Source organism: Hippocampus zosterae, chromosome 1 (assembly GCF_025434085.1).
Source record: "Hippocampus zosterae strain Florida chromosome 1, ASM2543408v3, whole genome shotgun sequence".
NCBI lineage: Eukaryota > Metazoa > Chordata > Actinopteri > Syngnathiformes > Syngnathidae > Hippocampus > Hippocampus zosterae.
In genome coordinates, this window is record NC_067451.1 from 24,353,893 (window position 1) to 24,378,625 (window position 24,733).

Consider the following 24,733-nt stretch of genomic DNA (forward strand, 5'->3'; position numbering starts at 1 on the left):
AAGGCTGTGAATCATCGTTGGTCAGCCTTCCAGCCACATCTTTCGTACAAGGCACAATAAAACTTAAACACTGATGTTGTCAGGGAGACATGAGGACGTGCTGTTAAAGCAATTAGATGCGGCGATCAAGGAGGCTGAAGACTGACTTGAACTTTGAAATTTGAACTTGAACAATATGACGATGACTGTTCTTCACAGTGACAATGTATGAATGCTGAGAAGTTTGTTTTGAAACCGGAAGAGAAATGAGTGGATAGTTTGGGGGCACAGTAGAACTGCAAGTAATTACCGGCTTCCCAAAATGTTTACAACTATCTAATTTTCCTTTTGTGCGTGCAAATACTTGTTTTGTTTTTTTCTACTTTCTCCTTTTCATATTTTTGCTGCTGTAAAATGTGAATTTCTCCATTTTGAGACAAATAAAGTTTTTTCTCCTTTCTTCTCAATAGCTGAACCCATACCCCAAATTATGATCCCATCATTTCCACTTCCATCCATCCATTTTATGATCCGCTCTATCCTCACAAGGGTCGTGGGGCATGCTGGAGCCTATCCCAGCTGTCTCCAGGCAGTAGGCGGGGTACACTCTGAACCGGTTGCCAGCCGCTATCGCAGGTCACACACAGACAAACAATCATCTGCGCTCACACTCACAGTTAAGGAATATTTAGTGTTCAATCAGGACGGCATTGCATGTTTTTGGAAAGTGGGAGGAAACCGGAGTACCCGGAGAAAACGCGCGCAGGCCTGGGGAGAATATGCAAACTCCACACAAGGAGGCCGGTGCCGGAATTGAACCTATGCACTGTCAGGTTGACGCGCTAACCACTTGACCCTGGAAAATGTGTGTGTGTGTGTGTGTGTGTGTGTGTGTGTGTGTGTGTGTGCGCGTGTGTGTGCGCGTGTGTGTGTCTATGTGTGTATGTGTGCGTGTGTGTGTGTATGTGTGTGTGTGTGTGTATGTATGTATATATTCAGCAGGGTAACAAAACATCCACATGTGGCAAAGACTACCTTTAACTTTTTTATTAAACCAACTGAGCTACACTTAGCTTCTGCCTGACATACCAAGTTCTATTCTTACTTGTGAGGTTTCCCTTCAACGTACTTTCTTGACAATAAATACTACTTTCCTATTGGTCAGAGCTTTGGAGACTTCCTGTCGCACATTATGGCATTACAGAAACATAATTGGTGAGTTTTATCAGCAAATAACTAAACAAGGTTTCACAAGAAAAAAAGAAGAAAAAAACGGGGAAAAAATTGATTAGCGCAAACAGTTCCTTGTCCAAAGTAATTTGATAAGATTTTGCATAACGGCTTTTAACTTTAGGTAAAACGTGTGCTCATATTGTATGTTTGCCGTGACAGTGGAGCGTGTTGGAAAAGGACACACAGAACAACTGTTCTTTGCCTGATGTGAATTTAAAGATTTTTTTTTCTAATTAGAAAAAAAACATTTGGTGAGAAAATGAAAAGAAAAAACGGTGGGGTCGATTAGTTGAAACAGTTTCATCAAGATAATGTGCTCCGATTTCAGGAGAGATATAAGGTGTGAGGTTATTAATTTAGATTTGTATTTGTGTTGGCGTTCCAAGGTTCCATTGCAGTTCCAATCCACCCCAGTAATTATAATTCATGCTCAGATTTCACCAATTCACACGTATTTATTTATTTAACAATTAATGGCTAGCTTCTGACAAAATCATCAGGCGCTGTGCTCTCCAAGCATGTCCGCCTGTGAACAATGCCAGCCGCTCCCCATCCGTTCCGCAGATGGGAGTGGCTGGACACACGCGGGAAGTTCCTGGAGATGACTTGCTGTGATTACCAAATGAGCCACCGCCACGGTGAGAGCCCCAAAGGAGGGTCGCCAGCCCTCCCAGACTGGGTGCTGTTTAATGGCACTCATTCCTTCTAGCATGTCAGGTAATGAACAGAGAGTGATGTCTGCACACACGTACACACTAGTACACACAGCAGAAGCACTTCCTGTATGTGCCCCGTCTCCCAACATGCAGATGGTGCACAGGAGGAGAGAGGGATGACAGATCAGTGATTTTGGCGTGCATGGACAAAATACTTTGCTGCTTATCAACAGTCACCGTGATATGCACAGGTGGAGAATGACTCGCTTTCCAAAGAAGCAAGGCCAAAATGCACCCAAAAAAAAGGAAGCTGAAAATTGACAATGTAGTGCGAAGAAAGGAAGTTACTGTATGTCATGTTTATTTGCTGTCGAGAACTCGCCAAATGAAAACATAGAAAACAGAATTGTCTCAAAGCAAAATTTCAACAAAACATGCACACGCGCGTGCACACACGCGACACACACACACACACACACACACACACACACACACACACACACACACACACACACACACACACACACACACACACGCGCGTATAAACACTCATGCAAACTTCCATGAAAGCCCCTCAAAGCACTTTCTTTTTCTTTTGAACTCCTCAGATTGTATTGCAACGACTCGCTTCAACTCAATTGGATACCTTGAGCACATACACCACACTGTTGCACAAAAAATGCGAGCTCTATTCAAAAATCAACATTTTGCATACCACAAAATCTCAGAGTCACGGTTTTTGAATCTTCTCCGATGCCTTTTGATGCCTCCTTTACCAGTTCTCTCGCCGGCATTATAAAAGAAGCGCAAGCATTTTCTGTACGCAGCTTGCTGTTGTGCTTTGCGTTATTGTAGCAAATGCTACCGTGCATTATGTAAAATCCCTGTCAAACTGCAGTTGCACTTTCTCTCACTCACTTATTTTGATGTTAGCGTTCTACCTTCTCTGTATGCTTTAGCGCAATTGTAGCTCTTCATTGAAGACGTGTGGAATGAACATTATGGATCCACTCGGGTTGGTAGCAAGAAAAGTGTAGTCACCCTTGCTGATAGCATTGTAGGATTGTTCAACGAGGCAAGCCCAACTCCCGCCATACTGTATGTGTCACAAATGCCAGATTCTAAGTAAGCAAGGGGCCCATTAAAACATTCTGTAAGTCTTATCGGGTATTTGACGTTCGTTTTTCGTCATTAATTGCAGTGTTTGTATCAGTCCTATGTTTGCGATAGATATGTTCTCATGCAATTTGGAGCTCAGGTTATTTAATAAGTATAAACGCAGATGTATGTCGGTGATGTGAACCCTTGGAATGTACATGTAAATGCATTCAAAAACTGAATTGGGTACTTCAACGGGCAGTGTAAAATCAAGCCACAGCGCCTCTGGCAAACACAGCAGAAGCACACTCTCCCTGCATGGCTTTGAGGAAACGGCAAACATTGTGTTGCAAGCACACGAGGGTATCCTTGCGTGTATATTATGATGATCCCTGCCACGAGGGAGAGGCTCTGAATAAGACAAGGGTAATCGTAGGAGGGGATGATGCCAAGATTACTAAACAGGCAAGGCAAAGGCCTTAAGCCGGCACAGTTAACTCACAACCCTCTCAGGCCCTCTTTCGGAGGGCCTCCAGTGAGACGCCATTTCATGTTACGGTGGACGACAGAGAACCCTTGTCGGATTCTGCCCTTCCATTACGCTAACTTTTTTGTTCCTGTCATCCACAGCTAATTGCGCAGAGTTACATCATGATAAAATGCTTCCATGTGCACGAGAGGAGCTGGCACGTATCCAATAAATGCTTGGAGCATGGAAAACCGAGTGGGATTAACCCTGAGTGGTCGGCATGCACACGAAAACTTTGGGGAAAGGTTTATGCCGCATTGCGTTAAATATTATCTGGATAACATCTGCCTCTGGACTTTGAACTAAAATTTAAATATTTAATATGCTTACATTTATATTTTATCTCCATCCATCCATTTTCCGATTCGCTTATCCTCACTAGGGTCGTGTGGGGTGCTGGAGCCTACCCCAGTCGTCTTCGGGCAGTAGGCAGGGGACACTCTGAACCGGTTGCCAGCCAATCTCAGCACACAGATTAACAACCATCCAAGCTCACACTCACGCCTAGGGACAATTTGGAGTGTTCAATAAGCCTTCTATGCATGTTTTTGGAATGTGGGAGGAAACCAGAGTACCCGGAGGGGGCCGGAGCTGGAATTGAACCCGGTACCTCTGCACTGTGAACCACTGGGCCACCCTATATTTTATATTTGAATTTATTTATATACTTTTGTCTTCTACTTTCTCCCTTATATAATTTTGCTGCTGTAAATTGGGAATTTCTCCAATGCGAGACAAATAAAGGTTTTCTCATGTTATCAATGAATGCAAGCCATTTTCAACACTGTAGATTGGTCAATAATTTGTAAAAATGACATCCACATGTGTGGATTAAGCAATGGTAGAGATTTCTGAGAAAATGGGACAAATGAAAACTAAATATTGGCCATTAACTCCTTAAATTAAACGATGGCAAAATGTGGCGATTGTGTGACAGACGAGCATTCAGGTATACTTTTTTGTTTAATGTGTTGACAGCAGGATAGCATTATGCAAGCCATTTTGTCTGGTTACATATTCTAGTCAAAGCCAAATGATTTTATTTTTTTGTCCATTTTCTGAATAAATCTCGATGAGAAGACATTGAAAGTGGACCCTGAGACGGGTATGTAAATGTCGCAGAAAGAATGTGCCCCTTTTCTAATGAACAAATGGATTTCTCTTCCTTCCTATTTCTGACACACTCGCTTCCTCACTGTGCACTTCCTGCTTTGATGAGGTGAAACATCATAAATTTGATGAAATCTAAGGCCCGACACGTTGTGTTTTGGCGTGCTGTCAAAAGGGAGAGCATCTCTAGCCAGAGCCATAACCTTCTATCACCTCTTTTCATCTCCCTCACACCTTTCCTCAGCCCCTCCCCACCTCCCTGCGCTCCAGAGTAATGGAACTTCCTACGCGGGGACAAGATATGGCGTATAAATGGAATGCTGGAGGAGAGGAGCTATTTCTTCGAGGCAAAAGTTATGGCCCGGGTATCGCAAAACTACAGTTGCGGCAAACACAGCTCCTGATTCGGCAGGAAGAGTAATCACTCCCAACAAGTACCGCGGGATAGGAAATAGCTCAACTGGAGAAAAAAAAGCCACTGGACGTTGGAGGAAAAAGGGAAAAAAGTTGCCCTGATTCCTTGCGTATTGTTTGTCCCACCGTGATTTAAGAAGCATGTGAAATGAAGATAAGACTCGAAAGAAATTCACGGCAATCGATGACCGCTGTGTGTCCCACCAGACATCTTGATCTTTTTTAGGATGTTCGTAAATTCTAATTTAATCAAAGCGCTTTGTCATACATATAAATACGCAAAAGGCAAGAGAGATGTTATCCAGGTTGTACCTTGGTGGCATACGATGATGATACGATGATGGAGAAAAAAAGCCACTGGACGGTGGAGGAAAAAGGGAAAAAGTTGCCCTAATTTCTTGCGTATTGTTTGACCCACCGTGATTTAAGAAGCATGTGAAATGAAGATAAGACTCGAAAGAAATTCACGGCGATCGATGACCGCTGTGTGTCCCACCAGACATCTTGATCTTTTTTAGGATGTTCGTAAATTCTAATTTAATCAAAGCGCTTTGTCATACATATAAATACGCAAAAGGCAAGAGAGATGTTATCCAGGTTGTACCTTGGTGGCATACGATGATGACAAGCACAGTAGTAAGTGTGGGAATTCAACATGCTGATAATCTATTAAAATTACTCAGGGGGAAAATTATAGCAGTCTATTAACTATTTGCATTTTTTAATATTTGTTTGTTTGTTTGTTTTTACATTTCTATAAATGTATATTTTTGTGACATTTAAAGAGATACCACCTTCCTTTTTTTCATGAGAAATTGTAACTTATCAAATTTTCTCGATGGTTGAATGTTTCTTTTCCTACTCAACTCATAAAATAAACATTTGCATCCCAGCAAGTGCTGTGATTCCATTCACGTCAAAGTCGGGTGACGTTCCCTTCAGAGTTTGAACTGAGTGTACTGAGTGTTGAAGGAATAGGCTGGATTTATGCACATTAGATCTGTCCGTTCGCAAAAAAAAAAAAAAAAAAAAAGGAAAGGAAAGGAACATTTGTTCTGATGTGGTAATTTTCGAGAGTCTTGATTTTTATTTTTTGTCAAAAACAGCCGGGAACGTGAATGGAATCCAGGGGAGGGAAGTCGTGAGATGCAGTTGTCGAGGAAGAGGGAGAGTGGGGGGGTCGTAGCTACGGAGGATGGGGTTTATAATGGCCGCATTCACTAACTGGGTCAGTCGGCAACTTCGCCAGGCAAGCACATCACGGTACCCGCTGAGATAGAGCAGTGATCGAGACATGAAGAGATTAACCACATCCCGCGCTGTCAAAAGTGATTGCATGTGTTATGGTCACCGTGCTCTCTGCTTATCTCCGTTTATCTCAACACACTGTCAGCTAAACCCCGCTTGCCCCTCGCATTTGTGTACACAAAGCGTTAAAGTGGGAATGCGCATGCCGAGTCTCAATACCGGGATATTTCGTGCCGATGTCCAGGTTAAATTCCTGTTTTAGGATGTTTATTGCTTTCTGTGCCCACCGGGTAGGGTTTTCAAATCAGGGAAGGCCAGCTTTTCAGAGTAAACACGAGAGGTAATGCCAGCAACAAGGGTGGGGGGGGGGGGCTCTCAAAACACAGAGCACAGAGTGTGTACATCGTGGGTGAATTTCAGTATCTTGCCTCAGCATGTTTATGTAGGCCTGTCTTAGCCATGCCACCAGAACACATCGCGCCAACAATTGCAGCCCCCACACTCGCACGTCCTCTGCCGTTTGCGCACTCACTTCAGAGTTCAGCAACATAAACTCTGGTAGAAACAAGTACAATCCAAACGCATGCGTTGCAGTCGGTGGAAGCACTGCTAAACATGAGCAGAACCACAAGAGTGAGGATATCGAGCAGGCATTAAGTCACCGTGTTCACCAATGTAAAACCCAGCCAAGTTACATGTCGTCTGCACACTCTCATATGTTGCAGCCACTCCAAATGTTGCTTTTCCCAACTCAGAAGAACTACTGGTAATTGTCTTTGGGTTTCGGATAAAAACAAAAACATTTGTCGGAGCCGCCTTTTATTTATGCTGTCTAATTTCAGTTTTTTAAAAGATCTTAGGGAAAAGTCATAAGACGCTTGAGAAAAGCTGAGAAATGTGACTTGTAGAAATGTAAATGCAAGTAGAAAATGAAATCTGGAAGAAGTGACAAACAGACTGTCGCATGCCCGTTTTCATGTCAAATACTTGAAATGATCATCAAAACTTTGAAGCAATGCTGCATTAGAATGTGTTGGCAAAGTGGCTTGGAAATTCAACATGGCCCTTCTGCTTCCAGTTGGTACATTTTCGAAGAGTTCATCAAAGTACAAGCCCTCACCCAAAACGTCTCCTCTTCAAACCTAAATGGATAGCTTTTTGTTCGTGCCTCATCCCCACCCAATTTTGTGTCGATCGTTTGCTTAAAATACACATTTTCTGAAAGCCAACGTGCTTCCAAAAATTTGCTCGCCTGCTGAAAGCCCTCAAAACTTGATTTGTTCCTCTATTCATGTTTTAAAATTATTTTCTTTTCGAAAGGCGGAAGCAATTATTTTATTGTGCCAGAGCATTTGTTGAATCATATAAGACTAGAAAAACAAGGCAACGGCGCACACGTAAATCTAAACTACAGTAAAAGCAGAGGCAATGAAATATGGCCCCAAAATCTTACAGTGAAGGGGTGTCAATTATTAAGCAAGTTACCTCGTTTAAATCCATGGGTGGCACTGGTGGCCCAAAGCCAACTAAGAGTACGTACTCAAGGTAAATATTTGGATTACTGTTTACTTCCGCAGCTTTGTGTTGATGGTTATTTATATGCAATTTGGGCATCCTAATTCATTCATTGGAAATAGGAATAACATTGGAACGGGGCACTTTGACCTGCAATGTATATCCAGCCTGAGAAAATACACTGGTCAAGGTATTGCGGGTTGCCTAAAATCCCGTCTCTTTGTGGCTGTTATGTTTGATGGCAGGGAATTCTAAATGTTGGTCGACAAAAACAGTGAGGAAAATGTTTTACAGGCAGTGTGTGAGAGGCAAATCATTCTCTATGAAGCCTTAACGCTCCTCATGTTACCATTTGGGTTTTAGAGAAAAAAAAATCCTGAACTTGCTCCACTTAACTGGGTAGAATCATCTGAACAATTTCGCTTGCCATTCTGGGAGGAAGCCGAGACACACGTGGCCTAAATGAAGAGTTTTACAAAAACACTTCCATCAGCGCCCCAGGCAAAACTCCCAGCCCTGACTATCCTGCTCAGCGGTGCTGTTTCAGAAGGCCGGCCTCAAACTAAGTAGAGACATGAAAGAAACAAATATCCTCAAGAGGAAATCCCCGTTCAACTGCCATTTGACTTCACTTTTTTTTCTTCCATGCTTTGAAGAATTCTCAAATATTGGCCATAGACTTACGGGTGCAACGGGATTTTATAACACGGAGCCGTCTTTGTCTATAAGTGAGCCTATCGTACGCATTCTGCTTTGTTTCGAAGACTCGGCGGCTTCCCGAACCACCCGACGAACCACAAGGCATGCACGAAGCGAGGATGGAATCACAGATGGAGGCGCCAAAGCCTGCTTTTCTCTGACCTCTGAGTCAGGAAGAGAGAGTCATCCATCAGGCCAAGGAAAACCTGAGGGGGGCCCCGTCACTGATCCTCTAAGACTGATTGGGCCTCTGTGGGAGGCCAGACCCCCTGACTACATTGACATCAGTGTCTGGCTTGCTCCACTGGGGCTTGAACTGTGCCGCACTGAGCCAAAGCAGTGCCCTGCTTCCGTTTGGATTCTGTGACGGAGCTATTTAGATCACAGATAAGATAGCACGCTGTATGTGAAAAGATCTTAAGGGAAAACACACACAAAACATTACAGGGAGAAGGAAAATACAAATTTTTATATCTATTCCGATGTCTCATATATTTTGTTTGCCAATCATACTAGAGGCGTACAATCTCTTCGAGGTGATAATATTTTCGATTTGATTGACAGTAAAAGCATGTAACCCCACGTTTTCATCCATCCAGCCATAAATTATCTGAGCCACCTATCCTCACGAGAATTCCGGGCATGCTGAAGCCGCAGGGCCCACAGAGACGAACAACCATCCGCGCTCTCACTTACACTGAGGCACAATTTAGAGTGTTCCATTTACCTGCCATGCATGTTTTGGAATGTGGGAGGAAAACGGAGTACCCGGAGAAAACCCACGCAGGCATGAGGAAAACACACAAACTCCACATAGGAAGGCCAGAGCCAGAATCGAGACCTTGCACATCTACACTGTGTAGCCGACGTGCTAACCAGTCAACCACCGGGCCTCCCCCAAAGTTTCAATTCCATGATTTTTTTTTTTTTTGCAGCTATCTTGAAAGAATGTTTTCAAAAATATATATCTGATGGTTACTAAATAGTCCTTGTTGCTGTGGTTGCATTTTTTCAGAGCTTTGGATCTGCACTGCACTGTTTTATGAATTACTATGAATCCGCTGTACTATATATACTATTTTGACAATGGCAAGCTAAATCAGATGAAACATCACCTTCACCTGTCATTAGGATGCAATGCAAACCACGACCACCAAACATGAGTAATGTAAGTACACATCTTATTACCTAGTGTATTAAATCTAATTCAACTGATAGTTATTCAGCGAGGGTACCAAATGACGTGTTCCAGTCATTGAAACAGTGTAAGAGTGCTACTGAAGTGCAAAGTGAAATTTGACAAGCCGCATGACTGACAGGTGAGGGCGGAGACAGAGTGCTAGTTAGACGAATGAAAGCCAAGATATAGTTTGACAGACAAATGGGTGCCGAAATGGCTGGTTGGCCACAGTGATAAGGTAAATCGGCTGATGGATCACCAAGCAAATGCAGGAGGAGGAAGAAAGAAAATAAAAAAGAGAAGAAAAGCAAAAAGCCCTCAGTCAACAAATGATGGGCTGCTAAACACTGATAGATTGTGATGATACAGCTGGAGGTGGGGTGAGATCCATTGATTGCTCCTTGTTTTTCTTTTTTTATGTTTTTTTCCCCCTATTTGGGCTTGACAATGTAATGGAACAACAATCTGATGGTGCTGCTTTGTTTCTGTTTGTGATACAGATGACAAGATATTCACACATCTCAATCTATGGAGTGTTTTGATGTCACCCTGTCACCTTCACTAGTAACATAAACATTTGAGCAATTATTTGTGTGCAATTTCCAGTAAGTCCCCCCGCCCCAAAAAATAAATCAACAAAACATTTTTATGTTTTACCAGTAAAAGCTTGCGCTATATAGATTACTATTATGATGAAATGAAATTATTCTTCGGATGAAGACTCAGCAATTAAAAAAAAAAAATCTTGAACAGTTAACTTGCATCTCTGATTAAAAACATGTACGCATTTGTTGAACGCTGTTCCCTGTGTCCGTGTCTGCTGGAAATGCTACAAGCCAACACATTTACAAGGTATGTGAGCGATGTCAGGATGAGCGATTCACTTGACACATCATAATCACATCAGAGCTTTCAATTGGCTCAAATCGAAGGGAGAGGGGTGTAATTGGTTTAGTATATTGCTTTCATTAGTGTGCAGGTCCTCATATTGCAAATTGCTAAATTTGAATTGCAAATTTCCCCACTGTGGCACTAATAAAGGCTTTCTAATCTAATCTAATATGTAGGTATGCATTTTTAAAAATAATAGTCACCGGTAATAGAAAATCACTTCGCTGACTGCCAAGCTATAGATCACGGACTTCCAGTGGTCCCTGGAATCCAGCTAGAAGCCCTGACAATCTGGTGCCTCAGGACTACTGCTTGGTGTTTATCATGATGAAAAAGAGGACAAGGGTATTTGAAGTTTACAGCCAAAAGGGTGAGTGTGTGTTTTAAGTGTGGGGCCTTTCCTGTCGTCGGAAAGGTGGCGTCTCGCTTGGCGGCTGCTTGAGGGACACGCGGGGGCGTCGGGCACGTGGTTCGAGCCCCCCCCCCCCCATGAGTGTAACGGTGCTGATAATAGACAGGAAAAGCTCAGAAAGCGCACCCTTTTGGAAGAGAGGCATCTCTCAACATATGACAGCTTACAGGGCTTCGGCTGCACAATGGCACCTTCACCAGGATGACAAACAAACGCACGACACCCACTTGATCGTCCCAAACAACTATGTTTGCCAGAACATGTTAAACCCGCCTCGCTCTCCACACACACATACATGTGTTTACATATATAAATACACACACTAATCCGTTTGGGGTCGGAAGACGTTATCCGACAGGTGGAATCTTAGCACCGTGTTGACAGTGTTAATACCAATAAAATAAGGCCGGCTATAAAAAGACGCTGCATTCCCTCCAAGAATGTGTGTTCATGCCACGTAGTAGCTGCTCACGGTGAAGAAAAATATGGCGCAGGCTGCATCTCTACGAATAGTGTTGGATTGCTGTCAAAAAGTGCACACCACTTAAATAAGATCGGGAAGTACGAGTGCTGCTTTTGAAGATTTTGCCGTATATGTCAATCCTATGGAAGGAGCTCTGCACGTGTTCCACACAACTTGACATTTTTCACAAGCAGAAATAATTTCTAAATAAAGTCAAATATTGAGGAAAATACTTCACATGCCAAAAATGTGAGGCTTTATTCCAACATTTATCCAGTTCATCCATCTATCCATTTTCCAAACTGCTTATCCTGTTCATGCAGGCGAAAGGCAGATTATTCCCTGGCCTGGTCTACATTCATTTGTACCACATTTCACCTAATCCCATTTTTATTATCGCTAAATGGTAGCAGTGAACTCTATTCAACTCAACTCAAAATAAGCAGCCAATGACAAATATTGAACAAGTCATCAACAAAGAGGCTTTGAGGTGCTTAATGCCCCTTGCAGCTGTAGTTTACTCTCATCCTAATGATTAAAACAAGATAATTAAAAATGGTGTCGTTAAAACAACAAACCTTTACCTTAATGCTAACAAACAACACAAAACATGATTGACACGCTAACACTTAGAATCACAAGTCGCTGTTTTAGAAGCTAGTGGTATATAAACACAAACGAGGGAGCAAAACATTTCGGCAGGTAATGATACTCACAGGCATATATTCTTTATCCTTTATGCAAAATCACTAATATTACGACATCTTACAGAGCGATTTTACAGTAATAGCAGAAAAAAAGTCTATTATTCTTTGTTTGTGTTGGCATTAAACTGCCTGCTGGTTGCTCAAGTAGGGACACCAAAAGGAGTAGCACAAGGAATTAGATTGCAGCATTACATCATGATGCACAAACTATTTATTTACATTTACATTTAATTATCTTCTTACTGTGTTTTTATAAAGTACACTCTTACAGAGTGTAACAAATAAGATACTGTGAGGATTTTCAAGCGCTTTGGACACCATATGGTGTCGTTCAGGGGTCAACCCGTTTCAGAGTGGGAGCTACTTCCTGCACACTGATTCGTGTGAAGGTCAATACCCACTTCCAAAATAACAACTTTGCACAAATTACCTTTGATAATAATATGAATGATTTCATTTTTTAAGACACCATAATGATGTCTCAATCAAATACGATTTCATTGAATGATGACCATTGCATTAGATTTGCATTGTGTTCTCTTGAACAGTTATGTCAATGCATTTCAATCACTGAAGATTCCTTTGTCACTCCATCTCAGGATTCTGATGGACCACTCGTGAGTGAAGTTCAACTTGGCTTAATAAAACATGATGTTGTGTGTTATTTATTTTTTATTCTGCTTTCTGATGTCTCCCAGTGTGCAGCGTGAGTGGTGGTGGGGATCATAGCGAGTGAGCAGATGTGCTCCTCACCATCAGGTCCATTTGGCCGTGCGAGGACGCTCCCTTCTGTTCAGAGTGGCGGAGAGGGGGTTGGGGCATTCTCCAGAAAGACTTCTTCACTTTCTCTTCTTTCTGCCTGAATCATTCATGGCCAGAGATGCTCCCACATGTACAAAAACACCAGCACGCGTCCTATGATGAGCTACACTTTGCTACTTTCATGTTTTTGCTTGTGCATCGCCTATGCGGCTGTCAACACTTGTTGTGGAGTATGACAGTTAAAGCAATCGTGCAAGACTTCTGGCTAAAGAAACACTTGTGATGTTCAAATTCAAGAATTGAGAGTCTGAATATTCACTTAAAAGTAAGTCGGTTAGCTCTTGAGTACTCGTACATTTTACTTTAATATGATGAAAGAAAACAACAACACTATTGAGACACACAGAAACAATTTTGAATACTTTAAAACATGAGCTTCTGTGGTCGACTGGTCAGCACGTCAGTGCTGAGGTCCAGGGGCCGATTCCGGCTCTGGCCTCCCTGTGCGGAGTTTGCATGTTCTTCCCGTGCCTGCGTGGTTTTTCTCCAGGTACTCCAGTTTCCACCCACATTCAAAAATATGCATGGCAGGTTAATGGGAAATAAATTGTCCTTAGGTGTGAGTCCGAGCACCAATGGTTATTATCTGTACCCTGCAATTGGCTGGCAACCAGTTCAGGGTGGAATTGGCCTTCTGCGTGAAGTCAGCTGGGATAGGGTGCAGTACACCCGCGACCTTAGTGAGGGTAAAGTCGTCAGGATAATGGATAGATGATAATACTTTGAAACAAAAGTGGCCTGTCACGAGATTTTATGTCCCCAGCAAGAGCAACGAGACACCTCCACTTTGAAACAAAGATAAAATGTTCAAAGTGGATGGAAAGCAATCATCAGATCATAAAGTTGAACCAACCACATAAGTGTCTGCTATTTCAACAGAGCATACACTTTGAACACAAATCTGCCTTGACAAAGACTTAAAAAGGCTTCCTTTTGATTGATGAGTATCAATAACCCGATGATAATTGAAGAAAGTTGGCATGGTGTCATAGTGACAGGCAGCAGTGCATAAAATATGATTAAAAAAGGGATTAAGCAAAATGAAACAAAACCTGGCTAAAATAAAGAATATTAATGGCTGGTTGAAATGAAAAGAGGATAAATGAAAGGAAATGTAGGAAAGGAGGAAGGAAAGTCAGATCCAATTAAAATGTGGTCGACATTGAATGAAAGGAACATAAATATAATGGGAGAAAAACAGGACAAGCAAAATAAAAGCAATGGATGGTGAACAGAATTAATCCAAAGCAACTAGTGGGATCTCCAATAAAAATAAATACATTGGTTATTCAAGTGAAATTAAACTCGGTTAAGTGGAAGAGAATGGATGGTGGGATGGAGGGCAGTATGAGCATGTGGATATGAATCAAATAGAACAAAAGAAAACGGATGGATTGATACTAATTAATGATGTGGCTCTTGGATTTGATCTCATTATATTATACAGAAATACAGAGTGTCCATATGTGTGCGTGTGTATAGCTGTGTGTGTGTGTTTGTGTGTGTGTGTGTGTGTGTGTGTGTGTGTGTGTGTGTGTGTGTGTGTGTGTGTGTGTGTGTGTGTGTGTGTGTGTGTGCGTGTCTGCGCATGTGCAAGCTTCTCATGGTCATGCTGGGGTCTTAGGTTTCTTTTAATTGCCTGCAGCTTGACAACACCACGCCACAACCAGACATCTCAGGCGACAATGGATTCTGTTAGAATGAAAAATTAATCCATGGCCTTCACTTATTCATCAAGAAGGAAGATTTTATTTTATTTTTTTTTAAAGAAGGGATGCCCTGCAGGGTGGGACACGGCACTCACATGCCACCGCTACTCTGCCCAGAAGCCTTTCAACAAAACAAGCAAACAACACAACTCCACCAGTTATAAATAAATAAGTGGTGAATTAAGTGCTGTACGCCAACTCCCTAAGTGAGGTCACTCATCACACTTTAATGGAGGAATAGGGGCTTGAGGAGAAAAGGATGCTGGCCAAAGTTAGATCTCATCTATCCAAAGTGTTCATTTCCCCCCGCTGCCCTCCACTGTCTTTGTGCAGCATGAATGGGCAAAGTCAATGGAGGAGCCATACATACGCATGGCTCCACACTGCTTAACACACTTCATTTCTTTTGTGATTTATGAGGCCTTTCCAATAGGATCCTCTTTCTGGGAGCAAATCAACACTGGATCATTGGGACACAGAAACCCCTCCACCACGGTAAGGTGACGACTCACTGAATACATGCAGCTTCAAATGTTGTGATTTTGGTTGGTCAGGACTTGACTTAGTTCATAAAAATATCCATCCATCCATCCATCCATCATCTACCGCTTATCCGGGGCCGGGTCGCGGGGGCAACAGCTTTAGCAGGGAAGCCCAGACTTCCCTCTCCCTAGCTACTTCTTCCAGCTCTCCCCGGGGGATCCCGAGTCGTTCCCAGGCCAGCTGGGTGACATAGTCTCTCCAGCGTGTCCTGGGTCTTCCTCTGGGTCTCCTCCCGGTGGGACATGAACGGAACACCTCACCGGGGAGGCGCTCAGGAGGCATCCGAATCAGATGCCCAAGCCACCTCATCTGGCTCCTCTCGATGTGGAGGAGAAGCGGCTCGACTCTGAGCCCCTCCCGGATGACTGAGCTTCTCACCTTATCTCTAAGGGAGAGCCCGGACACCCTGCGGAGAAAACTCATTTCAGCCGCTTGTGTCCGGGATCTCGTTCTTTCGGTCACGACCCATAGCTCGTGACCATAGGTGAGGGTTGGGACGTAGATCGACCGGTAAATTGAGAGCTTCGCCTTTTGGCTCAGCTCCTTCTTCACCACGACAGACCGATACAACGTCCGCATCACAGCAGATGCTGCACCGATCCGCCTGTCGATCTCTCGCTCCCTCCTGCCCTCACTCGTGAACAAGACCCCAAGATACTTGAACTCCTCCACTTGGGGTAAGATCTCCTCCCCGACCCGGAGGGGGCACTCCACCCTTTTCCGACTGAGGACCATGGTTTCAGATTTGGAGGTGCTGATTTTCATCCCAACCGCTTCACACTCGGCTGCGAAACGCTCCAGTGAGAGTTGGAGAGCCCCGTTTGAAGGAGCCAACAGCACCACATCATCTGCAAAAAGCAGGGATGAAATACTGAGGCCCCCAAAACGGACCCCCTCAACGCTTCGGCTGCGCCTAGAAATTATGTCCATAAAGGTTATGAACAGAATCGGCGACAAAGGGCAGCCTTGGCGGAGTCCTACCTCCACCGGAAACGATTCTGACTTACTGCCGGCAATGCGAACCAAACTCTGACATCGGTGGTATAGTGACCGAACAGCCCGTATCAGGGGGTTCGGTACCCCATACCCACGAAGCACCCCCCACAGAACTCCCCGAGGGACACGGTCAAACGCCTTCTCCAAGTCCACAAAACACATGTAGACTGGTTGGGTGAATTCCCACATACCCTCGAGGACCCTGCTAAGGGTGTAGAGCTGGTCCACTGTTCCACGGCCGGGACGAAAACCACACTGCTCCTCCTCAATCTGAGGCTCGACTTCCTGACGGACCCTCCTCTCCAGCACCCCTGAATAGACCTTACCAGGGAGGCTGAGGAGTGTGATCCCTCTGTAGTTGGAACACACCCTCCGGTCCCCCTTTTTAAAAAGAGGGACTACCACCCCGGTCTGCCAATCCAGAGGCACTCTCCCTGTTGTCCACGCGATGTTGCAGAGGCGTGTCAACCAGGACAGCCCCACAACATCCAGAGCCTTGAGGAACTCCGGGCGGATCTCATCCACCCCTGGGGCCTTGCCACCGAGGAGCTTTTTAACCACATCGGTGACTTCAACCACAGAGATAGGAGAGCCCACCTCAGAGTCCCCGGGCTCTGCTTCCTCCAAGGAAGGCGTGTTGGTGGAGTTGAGGAGGTCTTCGAAGTACTCTGCCCACCGGTTCACAACGTCCCGAGTCGAAGTCAGCAGCGCCCCATCCCCACTGTACACAGTGTTAGTGGTGCACTGCTTCCCCCTCCTGAGACGTCGGATGGTGGACCAGAATTTCCTCGAAGCCGTCCGGAAGTCGGCTTCCATGGCCTCACCGAACTCTTCCCATGCTCGGGTTTTTGCCTCGGCGACCACCGAAGTCGATACCCGTCAGCTGCCTCTGGGGTCCCACAGGCCATAAAGGCTTGATAGGACTCCTTCTTCAGCTTGACGGCATCCCTTACTGCTGGTGTCCACCAGCGAGTACGGGGGTTGCCGCCACGACAGGCACCAACCACCTTACGGCCACAACTCAGATTGGCCGCCTAAACAATAGAGGCACGGAACACGGTCCACTCGGGCTCAATGTCCCCCGCCTCCCCCGGAACATAGGAAAAGCTCTGTCGGAGGTGGGAGTTGAAACTCCTTCTGACAGGGGATTCCGCCAGACGCTCCCAACAAACCCTCACAATACGTTTGGGTCTGCCAGGACGGACCGGCATCTTCCCCCACCATCGGAGCCTACTCACCACCAGGTGTTGATCAGTTGACAGCTCCGCCCCTCTCTTCACCCGAGTGTCCAGAACATGCGGCCGCAAATCCGATGATACAACAACAAAGTCGATCATCGAACTGCGACCTAGGGTGTCCTGGTGCCAAGTGCACATATGGACACCCTTATGTTTGAACAAGGTGTTCGTTATGGACAATCCGTGACGAGCACAGAAGTCCAATAACAAAACACCACTCGGGTTCAGATCGGGGGGGCCGTTCCTCCCAATCACGCCCCTCCAGGTCTCACTGTCATTGCCCACGTAAGCATTGAAGTCCCCCAACAGAACAAGGGAGTCCCCAGCAGGAGTACTCTCCAGCACACCCTCCAAGGACTCCAAAAAGGGTGGGTATGCTGAGCTGCTGTTTGGTGCATATGCACAAACAACAGTCAGGACCCGTCCCCCCACCCGCAGGCGGAGGGAGGCAACCCTCTCGTCTACCGGTGTGAACCCCAATGTACAGGCACTGAGCCGGGGGGCAATGAGTATGCCCACACCTGCTCTGCGCCTCTCACCGTGAGCAACTCCAGAGTGGAAGAGAGTCCAACCCCTCTCGAGAGAACTGGTACCAGAACCCAGGCTGTGTGTGGAGGCAAGTCCGACTATATCCAGTCGGAAATTCTCTGCCTCACACACCAGCTCGGGCTCCTTCCCTGCCAGAGAGGTGACATTCCATGTCCCAAGAGCTAGCTTCTGCAGCCGAGGTTCGGACCGCCAGGGTCCCCGCCTTTGGCTGCCGCCCAGCTCACATTGCACCCGACCCCTTTGGCCCCTCTCATGGGTGGTGAGCCCATGGGAAGGGGGACCCACGTTGCCTCTTCGGGCTGTGCCCGGCCGGGCCCCATGGGTGTAGGCCCGGCCACCAGGCGCTTGCCAACGAGCCCCACCTCCATTGCATGCATTCATGGGGGATGACAAGCTTTTGACCAGTCATGTTGAATTTTTCCCTCTCCACAGATTGAAATCTCTAACCTCTGACAGCGATGTCATCGTTTCCGCACTCCAGAAATCAACTAGCGGCCTTTTGGAAATCAGCGAAGACAAGACAAAAATCAGGAGGTGTCCAGAAAAGCCTTTACCTGAATTGAACGACGAGTACAAAGATGCTGTCAAACACAAATCTGTCTACATGAAAGGTTTTCCCTTGGGAACCTCCCTTGATGAGATCCAGGAATGGTTGAATGGAAAAGGCAACATAGAAAACATTCAAATGAGGAGAGATATGGAGAGGCAGTTCAAGGGATCAATCTTTATCTGCTTTGACACCGACGAGTCATCCAAGCAGTTCCTTGAACGTACGGACATCAAATCAAATCATTCATAAAAATAATTATAATTAAAAAAAAAAACTTTGCTGTTCCAATGGTCAACACAGCAAAAATGTGTTTTTTAAACAGAGGAAAACATGTATTTATCTTTTTTAATCTACACAAAGAAATCCATAGCCGGAAATGTCAAAATACTGTGATTAATTTTATTGTTGTGGGATACTTTTAATAAATAAATAAATATTGCCCCCCCCAATAAATAAATAAATAAATAAATAAAATGATTGGATTTTTTTCATTAACAGCAAAGCCAAAGCTGCAAAACATTTAGCAAAAATTTAATCATTGTGATCTTGGCCTGTGCAATATTCATATCACAAAGACGTGCAATAAGTTTCATATGGAATTGGAAGGCTTTTAACTGACCAGTCAGAAGCAACCATAAAGAGGCATCGCCATCCAAGAGGTGAATGTCATTTCTGTAGGTACATGTTGAATATCGCGATAATATCGATACTACTACATTCAACACCCATCTTGCATATTGAACACTTTTCCATTACTGAGCACCCCAAACGATAGCTGCTCAATGAATATTGTGATTAGTTATTTGCATTGACGAAAACAAACATAACATTCTTTGTATTTCAGCTAAAAATAAAAAGCTCAAAAATGTAGATAGAGGCTTTCAGAGGAAAAAAAAAGGTGTCTTTGTTTTTTCGGGATTTAACATTTGATTTTTCAGTTCACCAAAACAAAAAAAATCTACATCCACCCATCATATGATCACCTCATCCTTACGAGGGTCGCAGGCATGTTGGAGCCTATCCTAGCCCATTTGTACAGTAGGTGGGGGAGGCCCTGAACTGGTTGCCAACCAATCGCAGGGCACACTTGGACGAACAACCATTCACTCTCACAATCATACCTAGGCACAATTTACAGAGTTCGATAAATCTGCCATGTATGTTTTTGGAATGTGGGGGGAAACCGGAGTACCCAGAGAAAACCCACACAGGCACGAAGAGAACATGCAAACTACATACAGGAAGGCCAGAGCTGGAATCAAACCCTTGCATCGCTGCACTGTGAGGCCGACGTGTTCACCAGTCGCTCACAGTGAGGCAGAACAAAAATACCGTACTCAAACAAAAATCATAACATTGTGAAGCTACACATTTTTCCTTGTAGAACGATGCTATACTAGTCTATAATATGTTTTACAATGCTAATCTGGCCTTTTTCTCTACCTCACACTTGGGCAACATTTCCACACACGCAAACCTCTCAAGCAGGGGCCCAGGATGTTCCCAGCAGTTTGTACTTGGAGACGCCAGTTGCTCGGACATCTGTGCACGTGATGCCATTGTTAGCTCCTTTTTGATGAGATTTCCATGGCCCAATCACAATAAAATAAGATATACAACAGGATTGTCAAAGTGATCCCACCTAAAACGCACACCTGCGCCTTGACAAAAAGATGCAATTGTCAACACTCTTTCACACACACACACACGACCAAACTAATGAAAGAAAGACTGGGCAGACTGGGACACAGCAGCTGGGGATCAATTTATAGATTTACATTTTCCCACAGCTCACAGGATCAGAACTAGCACACTTCAAAAACACAGACAACATGAGTGAGAACAGCAAAAGTCGGTTTGATGAATGTTTGATTTTCTACTGCCATGACTCCTTTCGTAAATCATAGGAGGCTTTCACACATGATGTGTTGGTTTGTATTGACTCCGGAATGGCACATATTTGACAGTTTCCCACTGAGAGAAGAGAACCAAAAAAAAAATATGTTCGAGCAAAGATTGTGAATAAATTAAGTTAGTTTGAAAATTAAGAACATAGGTCATGGATAAAATCCCGGCTCTGGCCTCCCTGTGTGGAGTTTGCATGTTCTCCTTGTGCCTGTGTGTTTTTTTTCCCAGGTACTCCGGTTTCCTCCCGCATTCCAAAAACATGCATGGGAGGCTGATTTAGCACTCTCAATTCTCCCTAGGTGTGAGTGTAAGTATGAGCGTGGATGGTTGTTCATCTCTGTGTGCCCTGCGATTGGCTGGCAACCGGTTCAGGGTGTCCACCGCCTACTGCCCGAAGACGGCTGGGATAGGCTCCAGCACCCCCCGCTACCCAAGTGAGGATAATGCGGATCAGAAAATTAATGGAAAGATAGATGAAAATTAAGAATTTACTTTTACTTGAAAGATTGAAACTGCAAGTAGAAGATCAGCGTCGGGAACCTGGTAAGGGACAATTCCGTTCCTGATTCCTACAGTAGTTACAGAAGAACAATTTGTACGAAAGTCGGGACATGCAATCATTGGCCTACGCTAAAAAAGTAGTTGAGTCATTTTTACAGTAAGCATTTGTATGAAAAAAACTGAACACGTCCTGGTCTAAGATAAATGGGGAGGGCTTTTGCCTTTGGTACCAGAGAACCGAATGAACAATACCAATTAAATTTAAGTTACCATGTTTGTTTTAGGTTCAGAATTGTTACAAATAATCCAAGATGAAATGATCCAAGATGGCCGCTTGTGCGCCAGTGTGTTCGGCGACGCTCCTGCCATTTCGGGTTTTTTTACTTTTCGCAATGCTTGTTACCTCCCTAACAGCGTCTCGGTTGGTTTATGATCGCCGATCGTTGTTATTGATTCAACAACACGTCGGAGATTCGGCCGCGTTTTGGCAAGACGGTGGTGGAAAGACGCTACCTCCGTTCTTGGCTAACCTGCCGGCTGATCTCTTCCGCGTTCGCTCGCTCCCTTCACGAAAGCGCCGAAAGCGCCGCCGCCGCCGCGGCAAACGCAGTGGTCAGCTCGTGAAATTGAAACGGGATCTGAGACACACTTCGATCGCTCCGGCGTGGTGTGCCCTCGACCCCGTCGCCTCGTGCTTGCTAACAGTCGTTGGCTCTCCCATCGTGCCACGGCATTTCTAGCCTGCGCGCCTTTCTCGGGGAGGAATTCAGCGAAACCTTTTGAGGGAATTCCCCCGGGCTCGGCGTTTGACAGAGGGAAGCCCTCTCATTGCTACTTCCACAAGGATCGCGTTGTTAAACGCCCGGTCGCTGACGAACAAGACCCATATTCTGAGGGAGTATTTTCTTTCCAATGACTTGGATTTTTTGTGTCTGACGGAGACTTGGGCAGGTACCGGTGAGTACAAAGCTTTGATTGAATTGTTACCACCTGACTGTGATTTCCTCGATACCCCGAGGACATCAGGACGTGGTGGAGGTACGGTAAGCATTTTTAAGAACAATTTCAAATGTAAACGGTGCACATTCACCACATCTGCCAACAGCTTTGAAGCAACCTTCTTTGAAGTTGGTCGTGTTTTCCCGGTGCTTTGTGCTGTCATTTACCGTCCTCCTAAATACAACAAAGACTTTTTAAGCGACTTTTCAAGCTTTCTTGCGGAAATCAGGCTGAGATATGATCGTATTCTCCTAATGGGGGATTTTAATATCCATGTATGTTGTCCGGAAAAAACGCTAGCAAAAGACTTCTTAAGACTTATCGACTCTTTTAATTTTGTGCAGTATGTGACCAGCCCGACACACGAACAAGGACATATTTTAGACCTTGTCCTTGCTCATGGTATAACGGTGTCAAATCTGGAAGTCCTTGAAAATGGAATTTCTGATCACATGGCAGTTTTATTTGACGTAGTATTATCGCATGCTGCTGTGAAATCTGGCGCTCCTAGTTGTAAACGCCGAATTTTTAACCCTCGCACTGCTAGTCGTTTCTCTGATGCCTTTAATAACCTTTGCGTACCCTCGTCTAACACAGAGGAACTCACCTCTTGGTTCGACTCGTCATGCCGGGCCATCCTGGATTTGGTGGCTCCTTCAAGAATTGTGCTGCCAAAGCCTAAACCCGAGCCATGGTTTAACGACATTACCCGCGCAGCTAGGCAGGAGTGTCGCAAAGCTGAACGCAAGTGGAAAAGAGACAAATTGCATGTCTCTTATCAAATTTGGAAAGACAGCTGGCGTATCTACCAGCTCACAGTAAAAGAGGCCAAAAGAAAATATCTGTCGGACCTTATTCTAGCCAACCGTCACAACCCTCGTGCACTATTTAAAACGATAGATTCTGTACTCAAACCCCCTCTGCCTACTTGCGCGGATTCTTCAGCCGAGATGTGCAACAGATTCCTTCAGTTCTTTATTGATAAGGTCTCTACAGCTAGGATTCCGGTCCCAAATACCGCATCTGACCCCTCTGTCCATGTTCCATGTTCAGCTGTCCTAAATTCTTTTGATACTGTGTCCTTGGCGCTTTTGGAGGATGTAGTTTGCCAGACGAAGCCATCTGGCTCCCCTTGCGACTCTCTTCCCCCACGCTTCTTTCAGGAGGTTCTCCCGAGTGTTGGTGCATCGGTCTTGGATATCATCAACAGCAGCCTTTCTTCTGGTGTAGTTCCCCAACAGTTTAAACATGCTGTGGTCCAACCCTTGATCAAGAAACCTGGTCTTGATCCAGATGAGCTGTCAAGTTACAGACCCATTTCCAAACTGCCTTTCATTTCCAAAATTCTGGAAAAAGTGGTGCACATGCAGTTGAAACTTTTCTTGGATGAACATAACATCTTGGAGGTCTTCCAGTCAGGTTTCAAGACGATGCATAGCACGGAGTCAGCCCTGTTACGCGTTACTAATGACATCCTCCTGGCAAATGACTCTGGAGACCACGTGTGTCTGGTTTTATTGGACTTAACTGCAGCATTTGATACAGTGGATCACAGTATTCTGCTGACTCGTTTGCAGCACTTGGTGGGCATTGGCGGGAGTGTTCTTGATTGGTTTAGGTCCTATCTAGCTGACAGGACCTTTTGTGTCAGCCTTGGCTGCTCTGAATCACGCACTGCTCCCCTGTCATGTGGTGTTCCACAGGACTCAATTCTGGGGCCTCTGCTGTTCTCGCTGTATCTGCTCCCATTGGGTTCCATCTTAAGGAAACATGGTATTCCTTTCCACTGCTATGCAGATGACTGCCAGATCTATGTCCCACTGAGCAAGAAAGACACCTTCTCATTAAGGCCACTCCTATCCTGTCTGGAAGAAATCAAAACCTGGATGGCACAAAATTTCTTGAAGTTCAACGAAAAGAAGACAGAGGTGATATTGTTTGGCCCCAGTGGACCTTGTACATTCCATCCTGTAGACTTGGGCCCCCTATCTCCTTATCTGAAATCAACGGTCTCAAACTTGGGACTTAAACTGGACAGTGATTTCAAACTCGATCGGCAAATTGGTGCCGTTGTTAAATCCAGCTTCTTTCACCTTAGACAGCTGGCCAAAATAAAACCTTTCCTCTCACATGAACACTTTGAGACAGTAATTCATGCCTTTGTCACATCCCGGCTCGATTACTGCAACGCCCTGTACTTTGGAGTCAGCCAGTCCTCCATCAAGCGCCTTCAGCTGGTACAGAATGCCGCTGCTCGCCTCTTGACTGGTACTCGTAAGAGGGAGCATATAACTCCTACTTTGGCATCCCTTCACTGGCTCCCCATTCATTTTAGAATTATTTTTAAGATCCTCCTCTTTGTTTTCAAATCTCTGAATAATCTCGCGCCACCTTACCTCTCTGAGCTCATACGCCCCTACACCCCTGCCCGGCGCCTCAGGTCTGTGGACCAGTCTTTGCTAGACGTACCAAGAACTAAACTGAGGCTCAGAGGGGATCGAGCCTTTTCTGTTGCTGGTCCATCTCTCTGGAATGACCTCCCACTGAACATTCGGCAAGCCTCCTCGCTGCCCATCTTTAAATCCCTCCTCAAAACTCACTTGTATTCTTTGGCGTTTGACTCAGCATGACTTAGATTTGCTATTGTTTTTACTGCTTGGTGCTTTCTACCGCCTTATTACTTATTACTTATTACTGATTCGTCTTACTGTTTATTGTATATGTTAAATCGCTCCATGTACAGCACTTTGTATGCAGCGATGGCTGTTTGAAAGTGCTCTATAA

The 24,733-nt window shown here is 44.9% G+C and overlaps 1 protein-coding gene across 7 annotated transcripts in view; it reads right to left on the reverse strand.

Annotated features, from left to right (window-relative positions):
- The window catches only part of diaph2 (diaphanous-related formin 2), a 471,059-nt gene that overhangs the window by 8,101 nt on the left and 438,225 nt on the right, over positions 1–24,733 (reverse strand). The gene's annotated exons all lie outside the window — the stretch shown is intronic.